The sequence below is a fragment of the Osmia bicornis genome, chromosome 7 (genome assembly GCF_907164935.1).
Source record: "Osmia bicornis bicornis chromosome 7, iOsmBic2.1, whole genome shotgun sequence".
Lineage (NCBI taxonomy): Eukaryota > Metazoa > Arthropoda > Insecta > Hymenoptera > Megachilidae > Osmia > Osmia bicornis.
The window spans coordinates 8,033,890-8,055,541 of record NC_060222.1 but is presented as its reverse complement, the minus strand read 5'-3'; positions in this window follow the sequence as shown (position 1 = coordinate 8,055,541).

Sequence of the window (21,652 nt, the reverse complement as noted above, 5' to 3'; positions counted from 1 at the left end):
TTTTTACGCGACCAGGCGCAGCTGGGTAAGTCTTTAATATTCCCCTAACGGGAACAGACTGAGTCGAGTTAGCAGCAAGAGACGAAGTGTCCGGAGATGGTGACAATGCGTCATCAACGGGCTCCGCAGAAAGATAAGCCGGCTTTAAACGCTCGATCGTAACCTGTTCCGCTTTACCGTTTACATCGATTCGAAACACGCGGTCAGACAAACGTGTGATAACGCGATGGGGGCCCGAATAAGGTTGCTCCAACGGACGACCTGATCCATCTACGCGTGAAAAGACGTGAGTACACGTTTGCAAATCGTCGTGATAAAACGTGCGGTTTTTAATGTGATGCGCGGTAGGCCTCGGGCGGAGTCTCCTCATCATGATACGGAATTTTTGAACGAAAATCTGGGGGTCCGAGTCGAGTTCTTCAGAGTCGAAGAACTCCGCGGGAACCTTGAGAGTGGTTCCATAAACGAGTTCCACCGGAGATGCCTTAAGGTCCTCCTTGTATGTCGTCCGAAGCCCAAGCAGCACCACCGGAAGCGCATCCATCCATTCGGATGGGGTGTGACACGACAACGCCACTTTCAGGGAGCGGTGCCAACGCTCGACGAGACCGTTGGCCTGTGGATGGTAAGCGGTCGTTCTGCAACGGCGGCCGCCAGTCAATCTCACCAGTGCGGCGAACAGCTGAGCCTCGAATTGGGACCCTCTATCTGTGGTTATCAGACGGGGAGCTCCGAACCGTGCTATCCAATGGGTGAAGACGTTCCGGGCGACCTCATCCGCAGTACACTCGCTGATCGGTACCGCCTCAGGCCAACGAGAGAATCGGTCCATCATTGTTAACAAGTAGCGGAAGCTGTGGGATGATGGTAATGGGCCCACAATGTCAATGTGGACGTGATCAAAGCGGTTGTCTGGAACTGAAATCTTAGCGGGTGTTAAGCGATTATACCTGCCGATTTTAGCTTTTTGACAGGTTAGACAGGATTTGACCCAGGAGGCGATGTCAGCGTCCATTCCCGGCCAGACGAATTGGTCCACTATATATTTCTTGGTGGCGATCCGTCCCGAGTGTGACATACTATGAGCTATGTCGAAAACACGCTTGCGCAGCGGTTCTGGTATATATGTCCGAATGCCTTTGTCGGAAACAGCGCAATAAAGGGTGTCGTCAGTCCCGGTGAGCGTATATTTGTGGAGCTGGAGTCTAGAAGTCGGAGCGCTGAGCAGATCCGGTAGCTGATCGTCTGAAGCCTGAGCTTGAGCTATTTCCCGAATGTCGAGGGAGAGCGGCATAGTGAGAGCGTCAATCCTGGACAAAGCGTCCGCAACTTGATTTTGAGATCCGGAGACGTGTCTGACGTCAGTGGTAAATTCAGAAATAAAGGACAGCTGCCGTGCCTGCCGATCGGTGTTTTGACCGTGTTTCTTGCTGAACATAAAAATTAGGGGTTTATGGTCAGTGATGATATGGAACGCTCTACCTTCCAAAATACTCCGGAAATGCTTGATCGCCTTGTGAATCGCGAGGAGTTCGCGGTCGTAGGTGCTATAGTGGCGCTCCGCAGGGGAGAGTTTCCGGGAGAAAAAATCCAACGGTTGCCAGTCATCTCTGATCTTTTGCTGTAGTACTGCACCAACGGCGGTATTTGAAGCGTCCGTTTGCAGAGAAATCTCCACTCCCGTGGCTGGGAACGCCAATAATGTTGCCTCAGCAAGGACGTCCTTTAACTGCTGGAAAGCCTTTTTAGTTTCTTCTGTCCATGAGATTGGCTGCGGATTCCGCACCTTCGTGCCAGCCACAACCTCCTGCAACGGTCCCTGAATAGTCGCGGCGTTAGGAATAAACCGATTATAAAAATTGGCCATTCCCAGGAAACGTCTGAGACCCTTGACGTCCGAAGGGAGCGGAAAATCCGCGATCGCCTGCACCTTTTGCGGTAGAGGGGCGATTCCGCTCTTGTTGATGCGGAAGCCTAGGTAATCAACTTCCGACCTGCCGAACTTGCACTTCTCAGGATTTATAATCAATCCGTAATGCTGGATCCTGGCGAAGAGAATCCTCAAGTGCCTGCGGTGCTCGTCGTCTGACCGAGATGCAACGGGGAGGTCGTCTATGTACAGTAATGTCTCTCACATTGCCCATACTGATGGACGCCTCACATTGTCCCTACGCTGTTTCTACGCTTACGTCACTTCTGCGCCTATGGAAGTCAGTCAAGCGTGTGATGTATGTAATGTGACACGCGACGCGGTCCTTTTGATGAGAGTTGGAGTCTTAGTAATTTATAATAAAGGAATATAACTTCAAATAACTGGAAAGATTTTTACGATTAAAATGAGTCCAAACGCGATATAATTCGGACTAAATTTATTTATTTATTAAGGGTTATTAAATCGCTTTTCATCCCTCGGCTGCTCTCTTCGCTAAAAACAAATAATATAAATACTACAATTATTTTGATTTAACACTTAGTATTTAAGACAGACAGATTCGAAATTACTAATGTATAAGTAAATATGTTGTAACTTACTTTTTATTCATTATTCTTTGTTTAAGAAAAATATCTTCAGGCTCTGTACCGCATATTATATATGTAGTGGTACTCTGTCACTATGAACACTTAAGCGACTAAATATGTTGCGTAAATCGTCAACTGTATCGTCGTCCTCCTCGAACATCGTTTCGGGTGGTTCATCCTGGGGTTCGTTTAAAACATCTTCATGTTCCTCCTGGTCTGCACTTTTATTTTCTAATTCCTGGCAGGTGGATAAAAAATCTGCAACTTGTTCTTCCGAACAGTCTTCTCTCGTAATGGCACTTATCATATCCTGCCAATCCGATTCTAATGGTGGAGGTTGGACAGCAGCAACAGGTCCAAGAATTTTATTCCACGCATTTCTTAAATTTGTTTGCGTTACTGCTGACCATGCTTGAATTAAAATATCAATACAATTTTTTAAATTATATTCTTTATAAAATTCCTGTACTCCACCATCATATGTTAATACGCGTTGGAGCAGTTTATGGCGGAAAGCTCGTTTAGTTTTTTCTATAACTCCCTGATCCATTGGTTGGATCAAGGATGTTGTATTGGGTGGTAAAGACATTATTTGAAACTTCTCGTCTTTTAGATCTTCTGCTGGTAATTTATGTGCTTCGCAATTGTCAACAAATAATATGACTCTTCCTGTTATACCTCGTTCCTCTTGAAATTGGTTTACGGAGGGTTTAAAATGATTATCAAACCAATCTGAAAATAACGATCTGTTCATCCACGCATTGGATTGCGATTTGAAAATCACGGGCAAAGGGACCTCGTGTCTTAAAGCCCTTGGGTTTTTATATTTGTAAATTACAAGTGGAATCATTTTGTGTGTGCCCAGTGCATTTGCACATAGTGCAATTGTAATTCTATCTTTTTTAATTTTATATCCGCTGATACGGCTTTCTTCCTCTCCTGCCAACGTCTTCGTTGGTAGCGCCTTCCATACCAATGCACTTTCGTCCATGTTGTATATGTTCTCCAAATTTATATCGTCATCGTTCATTAGTTGTTTAAAATTGTTTATAAATGTTGTTGCTCCATCTTCGTCAGCACTCGCCTTCTCTCCATACAAGCGTACCAAACGTATGCCATGACGTTTTTTTGAATTTGGATAGCCATCCACGGCTTAGTTTGAAACGCGAACATGATGGCAAATTTTCTTTGAATTCACTAGCTTTCTCTAATAGCAACGCGTCCGTTAAACGATCGCCAATGGTCCTCCGTTCAATAAACCATGCTAAAAGGCATTTGTCCAATTCATCGTATACCGGATCTATTAATTTCCGTCGCTGTCTTTCACGCTTAGTTTTATCTGCAAAACTATTAATTTGTATCCTATTCTTTTTAATTCGACGAATTGTTTTGGAGTCGACACCATACTTTCTTCCAATTTCCGATACCGTGAGTGCCGTATCTTGCAGATCTTTTAAAACGTCCAAGCGTTGTTGCATATTCAAAACTGTATATTTCTTCCTAGTTGCCATGATGTTCACACAAAACTATTGCTAATATCTTATCACCGAAATATCACTAATGTCACAAAAGTGTACCAATACAACTAAATTAACACTAATTTGTCACAAAAGTGTACCAATATAACTAAATTAACACTAATTTGTCACAAAAGTGTACCAATATAACTAAAATATCACTTGCTGCGAAACACTTTAACTGCACGAACTGCTCACGATAAATTGCGGCGACTATGCGAGGATTCTTTGACGATTTTCTTAATTCTGCTGAGTTTCCGTAAAATCGCTCTCCACGAAAACTTTAAAAAGGTAGGGGGATGGGTATGTTGTTGGGGGTAAACACGCAGATTGGTAAACTTGTAATTCCTACGAACTAGAGAGGTGCTGAAAAAAGAAGTAATTGCCTACAAAAAATGTGGTAGAGGTGGAAGAAAATTTACCCTTATCCTCCGGTTACCTTCAGGTAATGGTCAACGTACGGTGTCCGGTGCGAAGTCGAAGGTTGCTGGGTCATAAAGTCATAAATCGCACTGGTCGAGGAAAAATATTCTAGCTTATAGAAAATATTCCTTGCTATTTTACTCATCTGGGATGCAGCTGAAAGAGAGTTAGCACGTGACTAAGGGACAATATTAAAAGTACACTACGGGCCTCCTTTGCACGGTAGATGTACGCCGTGTAAAAAGGATCGCGTAAAATTTATGAGAGAAAGTTTGCACATCCTTTATTTTCAGGATGGTTTTTAGGGTCGTAGCGCTTCTTCAGTTTATGTATTGCCCATTACGGTCAATCAGGGGTACCCCCCATATATATTCAAAAATGATAGGAAAGTTGTTAACAATAAAAAAAGGCATTGGAATAGTCGCTAAGACTCCAAAAATGTCTGACTGCTTGCCTTTTCTAACATTCCCATACCTCCTTTTAAACAGGCAATCGTATATCACCTGATAGCTGCGTGACTTTGGGTCACCAGCCATCGATCCTAAAACGTTGGCTGTACCACCACATTGCCCCTGAAACGTAGGCTGTACCGCCACATTGCCCCTGAAACGTAGGCTGTACCACCACATTGCCCCTGAAACGTAGGCTGTACCACCGCATTGTCCCTAAAACGTAGGCTGTACCACCACATTGCCCCTAAAACGTAGGCTGTACCACCGCATTGTCCCTACAACGTAGGCTGTACCACCACATTGCCCCTAAAACGTAGGCTGTACCACCGCATTGTCCCTACAACGTAGGCTGTACCACCGCATTGTCCCTCGAATGTAAGCTTTTTCCACATTATCCAGACACAAGTTACGTATTCAGCAAATAATGTGTACAAATATTTGCTGTATTTTTTCTAGAAATCCGCTTTTGTAATTCATTTAAAGCGATGATGAAATGAATTACCTATTAGGAATTAATAAGTAAACGTGATAAATTATATTGTGTTTGGTCTCATTTTAATCGCAAAAATCTCATCAATATGATAAAAGTAATTGCATATTAAAAACTTACAAATAAAAAACTTTATATGTAGTACTGGGTTTTAAATCTTTCATTTGTCCGACTCTAATTCTGTCTTTCTCTTTTATTCGCTGTCCTTTTCTTTGTTCGGCAAACTACAAAGGCGAGCTGTGAGGCTGGAAAAACGATTCTAGTCTTCCCAAGTTGCCCACTTTCGATTCCTACCTAACGGGCAATGTGAGAGAGATTACTGTACACCGTACAGAATTCCAGTTCGGCAACGACCTCGTCCATAAAACGTTGGAAGGACTGGGCAGCGTTGTGCAGTCCAAACGTCATAAATGGGAATTCAAATAGGCCAAAAGGTGTGATGATTGCAGTTTTGGCAATGTCTTCTGCGCGTACTGGAATTTGTTGGTAGGCTCTTTTGAGATCGATGGTAGAGAAAACTGTCGCATCGTGTAGAAAAGAGGTACAGTTTTGAATGAATGGAATGGGGTAACGATCTGGGATCGTAACCTGATTGAGGCGTCTGTAATCGCCGCAGGGACGCCAAGAACCATCCTTCTTTCGGACCAGGTGTAATGGGCTGGTCCAAGGGCTGCTAGAAGATCTACAGATGCCCTGGTTCCTCATTTCCGCGAAGACGTCGCGGGCTGCGTTTAACTTCTCCGCGTCTAGCCGACGTGCACGAGCCGTCAAAGGTGGGCCCGTAGTTTCAATAGTGTGCACAACACTGTGTGCAACTTTATTGGCCGGAGACCAAGCACTGCGCTGAAGCGAAGGAAAGTCAGCCAAGATAGCGTGAAAATCATTGTCCCGTGCTATACGGCTGATGGTGGGAACCCTAGAAGAGCACATACGACAGTTAATACTCAGCGATGACTTGCCGTCCACCAGTTTGTGCGCGCGCACATCCGGCAATAGATGGAAATGCTCCAGAAAATCATTTCCTATGATTGCTTTAGTAACGTCGGCGATGATGAAAGTCCAAAAGAAGGAACGTTTGAGCCCAAAATCTAGCTCCATCTTCTTCTTCCCATATGTGGAGATTGAGGAGCCATTAGCAGCGAAGAGCGCTGCTCCAGATGGACGACGGCGATCAATGCGGTCCGCAGGCAGAACAGACATATCGGCCCCAGTGTCCACCAAAAACCTTACGCCTGATCGGCGGTCAGCAATCATGAGGCGACGTTCAGAAGCGTTGCCGCTGTCAGCCGCCGCGACAGACAGCGATCCTAGTTTTCCGACTGCCTCGCAGCCCACGAACACGGCGCATGGCAATGCCGAGCTCTGTCATCATACTTACGGTGGACGTAGCACAGTCCATCCTTAGATTGAGCCCTGGGTCGAGACGGGCTTCTTCCGCGCGAACTGGAGCGACTCGGTCGACGTGCAAGAGCCTCGAGTCTGCTGAACCGCGTACATATTTCGTTTAGTTGAGCGGTGATCTTGACCAGATCACCGGAATCCGCTAGAGTTGGAGGCGCCTTTACGATCGCACACACCTCGCGAGGCGGAACAGCTGAGTCCAATACACCGAATTGCTCGCAGATTCTGTCCGCTTGTTCAGCGAGTATCGGCAAATCCGCGTTGACACTAACCGCTAGAATTGTCCGCACCTTTTCTGGCAAACGTTCTAAAAATAAAGTACGTAATAAATTGTCTGGACACCTTTCACCTGCAAGCGCGCGCAATTTACACAGGAACACTGAAGGCTTGTCACTGTCCAACTCCTGCTTATGCAGCAGACGACGCAATTGAACTTCCTGCGATTCGCCGAAAGAGTCCAAGATACGCTTCTTGATTGCGTCGTATTTTCCGGTCGCGGGCGGATTTGTGGCTAAATCACGCACTGCCATAAGTACATCACCGGTCACGTTTATGATCACTATGCGAAATTGCGTTTCTTCGTCGCTGTACCGCGAAAATGCAAAATATGTCTCTAATTGTACGAACCACAATGCAGGGTCGCCCCTAATATATGGCGGAACGCGGGGTGCACGGCCCACGCTTCCGTCGACACCGTTCGAGGATTCGGCCATATTGTCTCTGTGGTCTCGTTGACCTTCACTAACCAGTGAATTTCGCGCTTGCGAACGCGTTTCCGGCATTAGACTTCACACACAGCCAAATCTGTCTCTACGCAGAATATCCGTTCGCGAAAACCACATGCACCACGTGGTCCTTATTGCCTGCAGAAACACGCACGACACAAAAACACGTTACAGATGCAATGTTTTTTACCGATCACGTCGGGGTCACCAATTGTGGCAGAGGCTATAGGTAGAGAACACCACATTTATCGTATGCTCTAACACACAAATTTTTATTCAAATGCACTTGTTTCAAACAGTCGCGTGCCTATGGTTAACAAAAACGGAAGGTAATGGCCGATGCCGATTTCTCTAGGGGCCCTGTAGTAGAAGACCCAGGCTATGTGTGACTCTAGAGAGTCAACTCAGGCGCGGTAGCGTAACGCTGTTGGCGCAGTGGCGCCACAAGAAAACGAACGAACTGCGCCCTACAGAAAAAACGAGGAACTAAATTTGTGGTCTGTTTTACCTTTTTGACGTATTTCGCGAGTGAAAATCGTAGAACACAAATTTCGTCTACCTCGAGGCTTGTACACTGAGTCCCATCGAAGTTGTCGCAGTGAAGTTGGCTACACATTCACTAACACATTCACGCCGCGTCGTCGGCACCTCGCCCATCGGCTCACCGACACGGCGTGAATGCGTTAGTGCGCCAACTTCACTGCGACAACTTCGATGGAACTCAGTGTACATCATCCCTTGGATGCTCGTTTTGTTCTATCCGCCCCAAAGAATGGCGCTCTGGTCTCTATTTGGACATACGATTCGAAAAAATGTTCATATTACGAATAAATTGATGCAGGTGAGTCCGATTCGCCATTTTCTTCACCGTTGACAGACATAAATTTCAATATTTTATAACTTTTTGACGATTTGGATAATATAAGGACCAGCGCGCCATTCTTTACGACCTCCTGAACATGTCCCTCAAATTTTGTTGCATTCTGTTTAGTAATGACGACGTAATTTGTGTTCTACGTTCTAGGAATTTTTTTAGGGACTGTCGGTAAAGTTTTCGACGCTCGCATCACCTTAAGGGGGTAGACATAGTACGTGACGTCACCGATTCGGGACGTCGGTATTACAGTAGTTTTTTCGTTGGGCCTGGTGGAGCCACTTGCGTGTTTTGTTACGAACTTGAAAGATTTAATTCTCAGCTAGCGTGCGCGCAACACGATCTAGGAAGGCAACAGCGCCTCAAGTATTTTTACAAACACATTCAAACGCTCATCTCGCCAGAGGCATCGCCACGATAGATGTAGCGTAGAAACTCAAACCTTTTGTCTGAGCTCCGTGGTTCATGTAAAAGGAAAGACATTATGGTAAATAAATGCACAAATAATTAAACACAATTTTTGGGGGCATACCCCGAGGTAAAAAAGACCTTGCGGCCAAAGAAAACCTCGATAAAATAGTATATTTATTGATAATCTGTTTGTATCAATGTGAGGTGTGTGTCTTATGTGTGTAATTGGATTTGGCTGATTATTCTTCACGTAATCAGATCGGATCGTGTTTGATCGCGTGTTAAGTTGTATGGAGACGCGGAGTCTCCATAGGTTGGACCGATGTGCGGCAGCTTTTTATTATTGATGACGATATGTAATCCTCATGGGCTGGACCGTTGGACGGCAGCTTTTTATTATTGATGACGATATGTAATCGTCATGGGCTGGACCGATAGACGGCAGCTTTTTATTATTGATGACGATATGGAATCGTCATGGGCTGGACCGATAGACGGCAGCTTTTTATTATTGATGACGATATGTAATCCTCATGGGCTGGACCGTTGGACGGCAGCTTTTTATTATTGATGACGATATGTAATCGTCATGGGCTGGACCGATAGACGGCAGCTTGTTTTTGTTATTGTGTAATCAGGGTGGTTACATGGAGCAACCGACCCTACCGAGTCGTCACGACCGCTATTGGTTTGTGTATGTGTTTGGGCTGTGAAATGCCGCTTTTGTGATTACGTACCTTTGTAATCTGATAGAACTACGTCTTTGAACGGTAAAACTCTCCAGTTCAATGAACACTGTATAAATGTGAGCAATTACACTGTGTACTGTGTCCCTTTGCGAATCAGGAAGAACTGTGTAGGGCCCTCGAGCGGTACGCTCGACCGCCCTACACCCAGCTACCCCTTCCAGACAGCGTGGGCGACCCATAGCGACGTCAATTTTATCTTTGACGCGCATCCGTCTCAGGGCATTGCAACGGCCAAACTAGCCGCGCGAAATTTAAAGAAGATTTGGGTCTGTTTCGACCCAACAATACGCCTGAAGAACGAAAGCGAAACATTGGTGCACGTTTAGAGTGAGATGTATGGTGTTCATGCTATCCTTCTTTCAACCCAAATGATAGAATTGTCCCGCTCCGATAAATTCTGACTGACCAAACGCGTGGATTTTATATAGCGCACCGTAGCACTCCTCGCTGCTGAAAAATATATGCCTACTCTAAAGAAGCGAAGGAACGTGCAATCTGAGAATTATTTTTAGAAAAAGTTATTAATTTTTTTAAATAAATGTTTTTTAATTAATAAAAGTATACAGGATACGTCATGCAATTGGGACGGGTTATATCTTGAATTTGGTAAGAGATAGGAAAAAGCTGTTTATGTATAAGTTCAATGGGATGATAATGTCTGTTTTTCTGTGATTTCATTTTCTTCCTGAATGCAACGATGCACTCAAAAAATGCAAATCCACTTTTTATTTAAATGGAATGGCATTTTTTTTTTACTTGTGTCAACTCCTTGAAACATTCTGCATAAAAAAGTACTATGGTACTATTAGAACTAATAAATGTAGGGACCTCGCGTCTATACAGTAAAAGTTGAATATGTGCAACAATTCATATATTCAGCCGAGGTGTCGAATCTCGGATTATATGCGATGGCCAGCCAAGCGTGAACGTAGAAAGGGACAGACAGTGGAGGGGAGAGCGAGAGGTCCAATGATCAAAGGAAAGAGCCGAAACATATCGGTGTGACTAATACTAATTCAATTATAAAACTTTTTTATTTTTGACTTTTTTTAAATGAAATTTTTACTAGCGCATTGGTGAAATTTTTCTGATTAAAATGATACCAAACACGATATAGTTTGAATGAGGCGAGGTTTGTTATGGGGCGCTGTGAAAAATCCAGGCGGACAGCAGTCAAATCTTAGCGAAAAGGGACAATCTCAACATGCAGAATGAGAGAAGGACAGCATGACTGTAGTGCGTCTCACTCAGCGTTCGGGCGTTGTTGCCTTTTTCACTTGCCTTCGTAGCACAGTTCGAGTGACGTAATCAAGCTGACGCTTGATTCTGGCTACGATTCCAGATCGGCAGCCTTTCTACTTAGACGCCACTTTATAAATTCTAGCTGAACTAAATTTGTCACGTGACTTGCTCTGTAATATCCAGATAGTGGCGGAACTCGTCTTTGGGAATGCTTTTACGGGAATCGGTTATTCGTCCTTATATGAGAAGATCTTGAGCTGAATAAGGGCTCATTCGAAAGAGGAAGATTCAATGAAGGGGGCTCCACAAATCGTTTTAGTCACAAAACTCTTATAGTTACCTAAAATATACTTGGATTCAGTGGGCGTATTTTCTCGATTTTTCCTCTACTTTGGACACTCATATTATTAGATATCAACGTAATCTCGTTAAACCATCGGTTGAGCCCCCTGCATTGGACCTTCCTCTTTCGAATGAGCCCTCACCCAGCCCTAAGTGTTCTCATATAAGGACAAATAACCGATTCCCGTAAACCCTTTAATAGGCCCATTTTTGCCAGTAATATTACCTCGCTGCATTACCCGTGTCTACCCCCTTAATTGTAGCCTAAAACTAATCGGCGGGCGCCCCATCGTGCTGGAAATACATGTTCATCCGAATCTCGTAAGGAATGTCATGCAAGAGATCCGGGAGAGCATGCTCCAGACAATTTTGGTATGTTGTTCCATCCAATTTAGCGGGTAGAATGTATGGCCCAACGACAAAATCATCGCAAATGCAGGCCCATAGATTGACTGACCAGCGGTCTTGTGCTGCATGTGGACGAATCGCAATCGGATTCTCATCGTTCCACAGGTGCGAATTGTGGGCTCCCTCTCCCGTGTAGAAAGGTCTTCATCTGTCCACAAAATGTACCTGCAGAACAACAGATTCTGCTCGATTTTTCCCAACAGCCACCTTAAATATTCCATCCGTTGGACGTAATCTCTGGGGAGCAATGTTTGTACCCGTACAAATTTGTACGGTTGCATTCCTTCTTGCTGCAGTTCGCGGTGCACTGTGGTCCGGCTGACACTAAAATTGAAAAAAAAAAAATACACAATAATTCCTTTTTTATTATGAAATGTATTTTCAAATGTATGTATTAGAAAATTTAAACATACCCCACCCGCCTGCTAACTTCTCGCACACTCTGAGTGCCATCCCGGTCGAACTCTGCGAGGACTTCTTCTAACCGCGCCGTGGAAGTTCGACGCGATCGGCCCGTATCTGTATGATCTGGTTGAAACGACCCGGTCGTATGAGGGCGGCTAGCCAACCGGCGCGGCGCGCGACGGAAGGCTGCCGCACTGGGTGTTCGTCCGCCGCGATGCAACTCGCCGTATCGGGCAGCACGGCAGCGGCAAGATTCGCATTGCTATAGCACATCGCGTATGTAAAAAACATATCATAATACTCTGCGTTCGTACGTAGCATTTTGAATGTTTCGTTCGCGACTAATTTTACAACCAGTTGAAGTTCGTTAAGGAAGGGATATTTTTACAAAAGTATGGGGAAAAATGATTATTATTGGTGCAATTAATAGCGAGAGTCAGCCATGTGATTTTGTTCAATTGACGATGAGCCAGCATCAAAAGTGTAGTCAATCACGGAAGTCTTTGTACACCGTTTAAAACAGATTACCCCATTTCAAATTGGACGAACTGTAATTTTTTAAAACAGCAAAATTACATAGCTTAGTAAATTAATTTTTATAGCTTGTCCAAAAGCCTCAAATCATTTGGTCCAATTTTAAATGAGGTATTCTGTTTTAAACGGTGTACAAAGACTTTTGTGATCGACTGTATGCTGCTCTTCCGAAGAAATCGGTTCGCGAAATTGTCGCGCCGCGAGCACAGCAACCCCCCCCCCCCCCCCCAAAACGATCTGGCGGTATGTGTGAATGTGTGTGCGTGTAAGAATTCGTTCATTCTGGTGTAAGATCAATTGTTTATTACACAATAATGCATTCATTCGTCGCTAAGTTACCGACTTGCTTACGTGATATCACCCGCTGCCGCTACTGACACCACGGCCACCACAATCGACCCGGTGAGGGAGGGGTTTTAGTGAGTATTGGGGTGCTGCGAGCACCTTTGAGTCCCACACCGCGTACATAAATGTATTTCCTCTCCGACAAAAAAAAATAAATAATACATTCATTCGTCACTCAGTGACTGACTTGGTTGCACATAGGAAAAATCCCACAAAAAGTACATTACATGTAAAAGAAAGGTAACGCCAATTAGTTTAGGTACTATATGGTACATATTTTGTGAATTTTCTAAAAAAGTAATGGATATCATGCAAAACCAGCCAAGTATTAAGTTATATATATTTTTCAAAATATTTATACTTGGCGTTTGGTTGCCTCGTTGCGATTCAACAAAATTTGTTGTACGTTATTCCAAACCTGTGAACGAACGTCTTTTTTGAATGCTTTATATAGCATGTGTAATGTTTCTTACCTTTACTATTACTATCAATATACAATACAGCGCTTGTTGCCCTATATGTAGTTCGGGCATTGTGTATGCTTTATATATGCGCGGCTACGATGTTAGGTCTTTTAATGTCCACAATTTTACCATTTTTATTGTGAAATAGCGGTAATTGTATTATGAAAACATTTTCAGCTGACATAATATCACTTTTTGAAAGTATACCCTTCTGTCCACAATGAGTACATACAGCATCATCCACTGTGTTCCATTCCGAATAGGTGTTAATGATATCCTGAAATGTTATTCTTTATCCTTCCACCTGAGATAAGGGTAGTGTTAAAATTATATTGTCCTCTGTGTTAAGAGACGTTTGATGACAACATTTACAACATATTGTGTGAGTTAACTCATGTTTCATAATCGCTCGGATATCAGTATAACTATTTATAATATGCAAGAAAATTTCAGATGCGTTCTGTGAAATTTCTTGTACGAAAGTACCACCCGCATGTTGTCTAACAGCAAAAGAGTTAAGTATCTGTACATCAGTGCCTAGGTAAGCTTGGGCTACAGCTCTATTAGTACCTGAACTTTTACGTGTCAATAACTTTCGGCGCATACTATCACAGCAAAGTATACATTGCAATATAACATTAGCATATCCAGAGACGTGGTCAGCATTAATGAATCTTTTAACCGAGACATCTGCATGGATTGTTGTCGCATTATCTGTATCCACTGGTACAAAGAATGGACGAGTTTTGGAAATTGAAGTCCATTGTACATCATGAATTTTCTGTCTTCGTACCGGCTTACATTTCAGTACAGCTCAATCTGGCCTATAAATACTTCTCAATCTGTTATATTCTTGTATAACCAGTGTATTTGCCTTCACCATGCACGGATCGAAATTAATTATATGCAAGCCGTTTAAAGTCGTTACTCGAGATAAAGCCACGTAAGCCTGACTGCAACTGAAAATACTATTACTATTGTTAAGTATTCGTTATTGTTAATAACTATTGTTGTTGTAATTACCCAATAAGAACGGAACACCACCTTACGGCATGCTACAAATACTGTTCGTTCCACTAAAAAGTGTGAAATAAAATAATTTTTAACAAACAACAAATCCGACTTCGAAATGCACTAAAACGTGTAAAATAATTACTATTTCATTTATACCAGTATTCCACAGCTATTAATAAAATCTACTTAATCGTTAAATAGGATACCAAATACATTTCAACCTTTTCGGAGGCGGCGCAAAATTAAAAATACCCGAACAAACGATGCTGCCAATAAAGATTTGATTGCGGTATGGCAAACTTGGTAATTAATAAGTTGTAAGAGAAAAAGCGGCACGTTATAGGTCCGGCTGAAAACATTTGTAATTGTAACGATTATATCAGAAATTGGCAGCACTCCTGATGTACATACATGCGCTGTACTGCAGTTCACGAGAGACCATACTTGACTCGCGCATCTCTCTAGGTCTGGAGTCTAGAGAGATTTTGAATAACGTGTGTTATTCCACTCTACAGCTTGATTCTTATTATACTTTGCGATCATATAAATGGTGGGCAGAAATATATGACGTACGATAACTGATAACCGGTGATGATACTGTAAAGTTTCACGATACAATGAAATTCCTATTATTTTTCGAAAAATAATGATGTGAACGCAAAGTAAGAAGTAAGAGTTAAGTGCGGTAACTCGTGAACTGCAGTATAGTTAATTCGCAATGGGTATGTTGATTCCTGTTGAATATTGTTTACTGGAAATTATCAAATGGGTCATTTATTATAGGCTGCCAACGCCCGAGTTAGGAACTTCCTAGTAGAGGAAAAGTTTTTAATTTTGCGCCGCCTCCGAAAACTTTGAAATGTATTTGTTATCCTATTTAGTGATTAAGTAGATATTATTAATAGCTATGGAATATTGGTATAAATGAAATATAAATTATTTTACACTTTTTAGTGCATTTCGAAGTCGGATTTGTTTTTTGTTAAAAATTATTTTATTATAATATAGGAATATATTGCGCAGTTTCGTTCGCGAAGAAGCAGCCCAGTCGTCGGATTCTTATGTTTCTATGTGTCATCAGTTTCTGAGCTGCCGTACCGTGGTAATAGGGAATCCAGGGTGTTATCTTTGCTAGTCAAGCTAGCAGAGGTTCTCGCCTAACAGTACGTTCATTTCTTCCTCTGGCAGTCACTTGAATTCGTCGTCCTCGTCCCACTGCCCCCGTTCTGGGGAAGTGCCATATTAATGGCATTTTAATGTTGAGATCCGGCGACGAGGGGCGACGGTACTGTAGTACGTCGTACTCCGTCTGGGTAACACGTGAAATCATTGCTCACTTGGCATATGATTGGCAAACCGCATCCTTTTAATCTATATTTGCGCTGACTGTTTCAATAATCGTTTTGCTGATTGTTCCGATAACCGTGTTGCTAATTGTTCGATGACTGCTTGACGAATGATTCTGATCGCTTGACGCGTGGTTAAGATGTCTTACCGTATTTTTACTAGTTTCCTAGACAAAGCTCCTCGCTGCCGCTTCTACTCTCCCCAGTTGTTTTCCAATCCTTCACTCGATCACGGGCAGATCAAGAGGACATCGACCATCCTCCCCTCCCTCTTGGTTTCCATCATATCAGAGTTGTCTCTAAAATTTTTTAGCTCATTAATAATTTACGTACATATACTTCACTTACTGTGTCCAGGGTTCTCCTTAACCAATTCAGGATGTGTGTCTGATTTTCTTAATATGTACTTCGTCGTCAGGAGCTCCGTTCTGCTTTTCAGGTCCATCACAGCAACCTCCATGGTTAATAAGGGCAGCTCTCAAGCGAGCGTTTTGTACTTTTATAATCCTGCTCATGTTCTTCCAGTTATTATCATGATAGACAATCAATCCATATTTTAAGCTATTGAGACTAGTCGTTGTAGGTATTGTGTATATCCATTTCCGGGTAACAAATGTTAGTGTCGTAGAAGGCATTGTGGAGGTTCTCTATTTTTGGAGCGTTTAAGTCTATTCTATTTTCAAGCCTATTGATTTGGATCAGCATGAACATTTTGGAGGCTACGTGTGAGTTTGTTGTGTGATGATTGGTGTATATCCTGTGTTTTGTATTGTGATCGGATTCGCGCTTTTTTGGCTGTACTCTGTTGTATATGTACTAAGGTTTACCTTGGTGGTGTTCGCATAGCTTAAATTAGGCTTTAATCCGCTGCTCTCGATTCTACCCCTTGTATGATAATGCGTTTGTGCTACTAATTCTGCTTTTTGGCCGCTAACTCCCTAATGCGTGCTTTAAATTTTTTGTACTTGGTGTAATCATTGTACGAGGCCGGATGCCCGTAGTTCTTACACCTTACACAATACAATTAAGCCGGGTCTACCCTACCATCTTTTTCCACTTTGTATTGGCCCGGCTCATAGTTATCGGCACACTTGACGCATCTGTAGTCCAAGTTGCAATTTTCCACCGAATACCCCTATCGCTGATAACGCATGCAGGTTGTAAGGTCACGCTTTAAAATAAATATAAAATAAACTTTATTTTAGTGACAACTCTTAGGTCACTTTCAGGCGACAGCTGTATCAGGAAAAACGGCAACTGTCTGTTTTTGCGCTTAGATTTCGCGGTATTGAAGTTAGAGATTTTAATTATTTGTACGTTTCTTAGGTTCATTTGACTTGTATCTTGCAAATTTTCCTCTGGGGTCGAGACCCTTTAACAGAATATTCTGGGGTTTAAGGGCCTTCGGGGCGTAAATGTAAAACTTTACGTTCCTCTGTCTGAAGGTCTCTATCGTTTTGTTGTATTCGATTAATCTTTCTATTTGTACATAATGTTTATTCTCTGAAATTCGCTTAATCTTAAAATTACTTATATCTAGTGTGTCCTTTATCAGACGGTATGATACCTGCTTTTGGGTATCCTCAACAATGTTGGAGATCTACTTAAGGATACTTTGGCCTGAGTTGCCGCTGGTAGTGGTATGGATGCGTTTCGTATCCCTGTCGGTTGGCTCTGCAGGTCCGTGACTAGTGTCTCCGTTGTCCTTCTACTATTAACCGATGAGAAATTGGCGAGAGGGACGGCACAGGGGCAAAGGGCACGCTTGGCATGCTCCGTCCGGTCCCTACGTTTGATCCTCACCGATCAAAGTTCGCCGCAACGCTGACTTCGTACCATCTCGTTTTGTCGCGAACTCTCATTTTTCTTCTTTGTCAGGCGCCGCGATTAGGCTGTGATCGCATCGGCCAATAGCGTGCGACGATCTAGAATGCGTGTGCATGAGGTGTGACTTATCGACGACGACCAATCGTATCCGCATTCCTCAGCCTCGACAACATCGCATCGGCATACAGTACTTGGGATGCCTGGCGTTAGAGACCCAATACGAGGTCTCGGTTTGCTCAACCCTGGTGGGCCGCACGAGTCGCTGTCATCGGTGCTTGCGGCCGAGCGTAGCCATTTCGTTTTAGCTGAGTCCGTCATCGACTTGTACTTTTGAGGGTTTTTCCCACGAGGTCAGCGTCCTCCGCTTTCTTTTCCACTCGTTTCTTGGCGATTTTCGATTGTTTTTTGTAGTTCGCATCTTCGGTCTTAGTTCCGATTATGTGGCTCGTGTCGATCCTTTGAATATTACCTGAGCTGGCAGTACCGTTTCAAGTAGAAAAGCAAAATCAATAACATCGTGAAAATGTTACAAAGTAGTGCGGAATATTACATGTTTTTCATTTTTGTCCAGTGCAATAGCAACGTGGCAGCGGCCGCACGAACAGTGTGTTGCAGCAGAAGCGGGGTACATAGAGATGTTATCAGCATCACACTAAATGATTGGCCCCTTTCATTATTTAAACGTAGGAATAATTATGGCGAATGTTGCTGAAAAGTGAATAAAAATGTTTATTTACTTGAAACATTCGGTCCCTTTTAAACCACGTAGTGAAATTATGTAAAAAGTGGTAGTGACCGTGCGGTTGAGTGAGTTCAATGATCCTGTCTGGCGATCAACTGTTCTTCGTAACGTTTTCCCTCCTAGAATGCTCAGGATCGGCATAATGACCTAGTGACAGCAAACCGTTTTCATTGCAGCCATTTACGGACAAATGGGTAAGTTTCATTTACATTATTTTTGAATTTTTTCAAAGGGTATAGCCGGATAAGATGGTCAAAAGTGCCCCCAAACCAAATTCGACTTGCTATGAACCATTCGATAGGTGATAAAAAAAAACCAGTCTGTGCCAAGGTTCAACCTTGTATCTCATCTGGGAGGGTAGTTACGGGTAAAAATGTGATTACGAGGTTTTTGGACAATTTCTCCTATTTAATGACATTCGAAAATTCTGAAAAAAATCAGAGACATTTCTATTTGTGAGGCACATATTACAGAATTTTTTCAGATTTTTAGATTGAAAACTGAAGCCGTGAAAAATAAAAAACGTCAAAAAAACCTGAGAAATGGCGATTTTGTATTGAAGAAGATGAGGTCCTACGATCATATTTTTTTTATAAGTGTATATTATTGATCCCCAATTTTTTTCAGATTTTTGGCAGAGGTGCGCCATAGTTAAAAAAATTAAAAACCGATTTTTTCGCTGTTATTTACGTGTTAGAGTTACTTATTCGACGAATTTTCGTCTGTTATTTATCAAATACATGGTATATACACGGTTCAATGTTTTTACATGCAGTGGAATAAAATAGGAATTAAACTAAATAAACCTAATTGTTAAAAGTACGTTACGTCCGTTATATTTCAAAAGATTGAAGACATTTTCAACGGTGTCAGAGGTCCAGCGGTAACGCGTCTGACTGCTAAACCGGTGGAAACTTCCTTTCGTAGATTCGAGTCCGCTCAGACTCAATCTGTTTTTTTTGGAAATACATTATTTCAAACTTATCCAGATTTTTCAAACTACTTATCCAGAATTGTTAAAGATAATGAAAAATATTAAACAATACTGTAACTGACAAAATACTGTAACGAACAAGGAATAAAAGTATTGGATCAATTCGATTTATTCATTCTACATGAACAACGATTCATTACTTTATTTGTCGTTTATGAGCAACCAATAATCCTGATGGTTTGTTTTACGTTTTCTCAATGCTTTTATTCTAGATTAAATGCATATATAATATTGAAATAGAGGATACATATCACGCATGTTAACTTCTACGTCTCTAACTCAACAACTTAACGCAAGTAGGCGGGAAAGAGAAACGCCCGCACCAGCGCCCTCCGACCGGAAGGACGCGTCATCAACGAAGGTTCGCGAATATAACATTTCAAATTCCAACACTCCCCCTAATTCGCGAACCGGCGCAGAATAATTTTAATTGCAGGATACGCGTCTTGAAAAATAGTTTCAAATACTTAAGTACATAATTTCAACAACTCTACGCATTTTACATGTCTTAGTTTTGGGAGTGATTTTGTTAATATGTCAGCAGTCATGTCACTCGTAGGCTTATACGGTAGTTTAATGTGCCCCTGTTCTCGGGCCTCTCTAGAAAAATTAAATCTTATATCAATGTGCTTACTTCTAGCATGATAAATATTGTTCACACATAACGAAATCGCGCTCTGATTATCACAAAATATTTGCGTCTCTCTGGATACAAATTTGGACTGCTTCATATGCTTTAACAATTCTCGCAGGTAAACTATTTCTTTCGTTACTTCTGAGAGAGCGATATATTCTGATTCCATAGTGGAAAGCGCGACGCATTTTTGCTTTTTGGTTGCCCAGCTTATTGGGGCTCCGGCCAAAAAGGTTACAAATCCGGAACACGAATGTCGATCCTCAAGGTTTCCACCCCAATCAGAGTCTACATACGCCTGCAGTGGCTCATTCGTCTTTTCATACTTTATACTATAATCAGCTGTTCCTCGCAAGTATCTCAATACATGTTTTGCCATTTTCCAGTGCATAATTCTTGGATTTTCGCAAAAACGACTTAGGAAATTCGTCGCGAACATTATATCGGGCCTAGTTGTATTTGCCAAATACAATAAGCTTCCTACTAATTGCCGATATGGCTTTTCTTTCATTTCCCCAATTTCCGAATCTGTCGGCGGTCTCAAATTTTTCACTTGTTGATTCACGTTAGCTTCTAGAGGTGTGTTCGCGGTTTTACAATCTTTCATATTGAATCGTTCAAGTAAATCCTCTACATACAAATTTTGATTTAACTTTATCTTTCCCTTTTGACCTTGCCTTTCAACGCGAATACCCAAGATGTTTGACACTGGCCCTAAATCATTCATTTTAAATTGTTCTTTCAGTAAGTCTTTTACAATTTTTAACTTCTTAAAATCGGCAGAAGCTATTAACAAATCATCTACGTAGATTAGTATTGTAACATCGCTTCCATTTGACTCATCAACGTACATGCACGGATTTATTTCGGACTTAATGAAATTTATACTTATTAAATACTTATTTAGTTTACCATACCATTCGCGACCAGCCTGTTTTAACCCATACAATGATTTGTGCAACTTACATACTTTATCTTCTTGTCCTTTCGTTACAAATAATTTTGGCTGTTCCATGTATATCTCATCGAACAACTCAGCCTGTGTATACGCCGAAACCACATCCATGTGGTGAACATACATCTCATTTTCGACACTTATGGCCAAAAATGCTCGCAACATCTCAAACCTTGCTACCGGCGCAAACGTCTCATCATAATCCTGTCCTGGTATTTGCTGGTCTCCGCGTGCAACTAATCTGGCCTTAAATCTTTCAATATTTCCATCCTGGTTTCGCTTTACCCTGTAAACCCATTTATTCTTTAATACTTTTTTGTTCAATGGTTTACTTACCAAACTCCAGGCATTGTTGCCCGTTAGTGTGTCGAACTCGGATTTCATAGCTTCTGGTCAGAACGATTTTTCCGGCGAGTGTATCGCTTCCTCAACCGTGTTCGGTATTTTACATTCCTGACATTTTGCAAGATTAGCGTTATGATAGTATAATTTTCGCGGTCTACCGCGACGTCCGGTTCTTTCCAATTTTGGTCATCCCCGACCTTTGATTTGTGGAGTAGGTTCCAGCATCTGATTAATTTCCTGTTCTTCTTCTGTCATTTCTTCTTCTTCTTCGTGTGAATCTTCAGGATTATGCTTACAGTCCTCTCCATCTGACATTTCATTTTGCTCTTCTTGCTTGTTCAGGTCCTCTTCTATGGACTCTTTTGATTTTTCAATTATGTCACAAGTCATATATTCCAGTTCCGACTCTGGTTGGTTCTCCCCTTCGGAGTTCGGTGATTCTCGAATATCTTCTATGAAACGTACATCCCTTCGTTTCACTACTTGGTTTCAT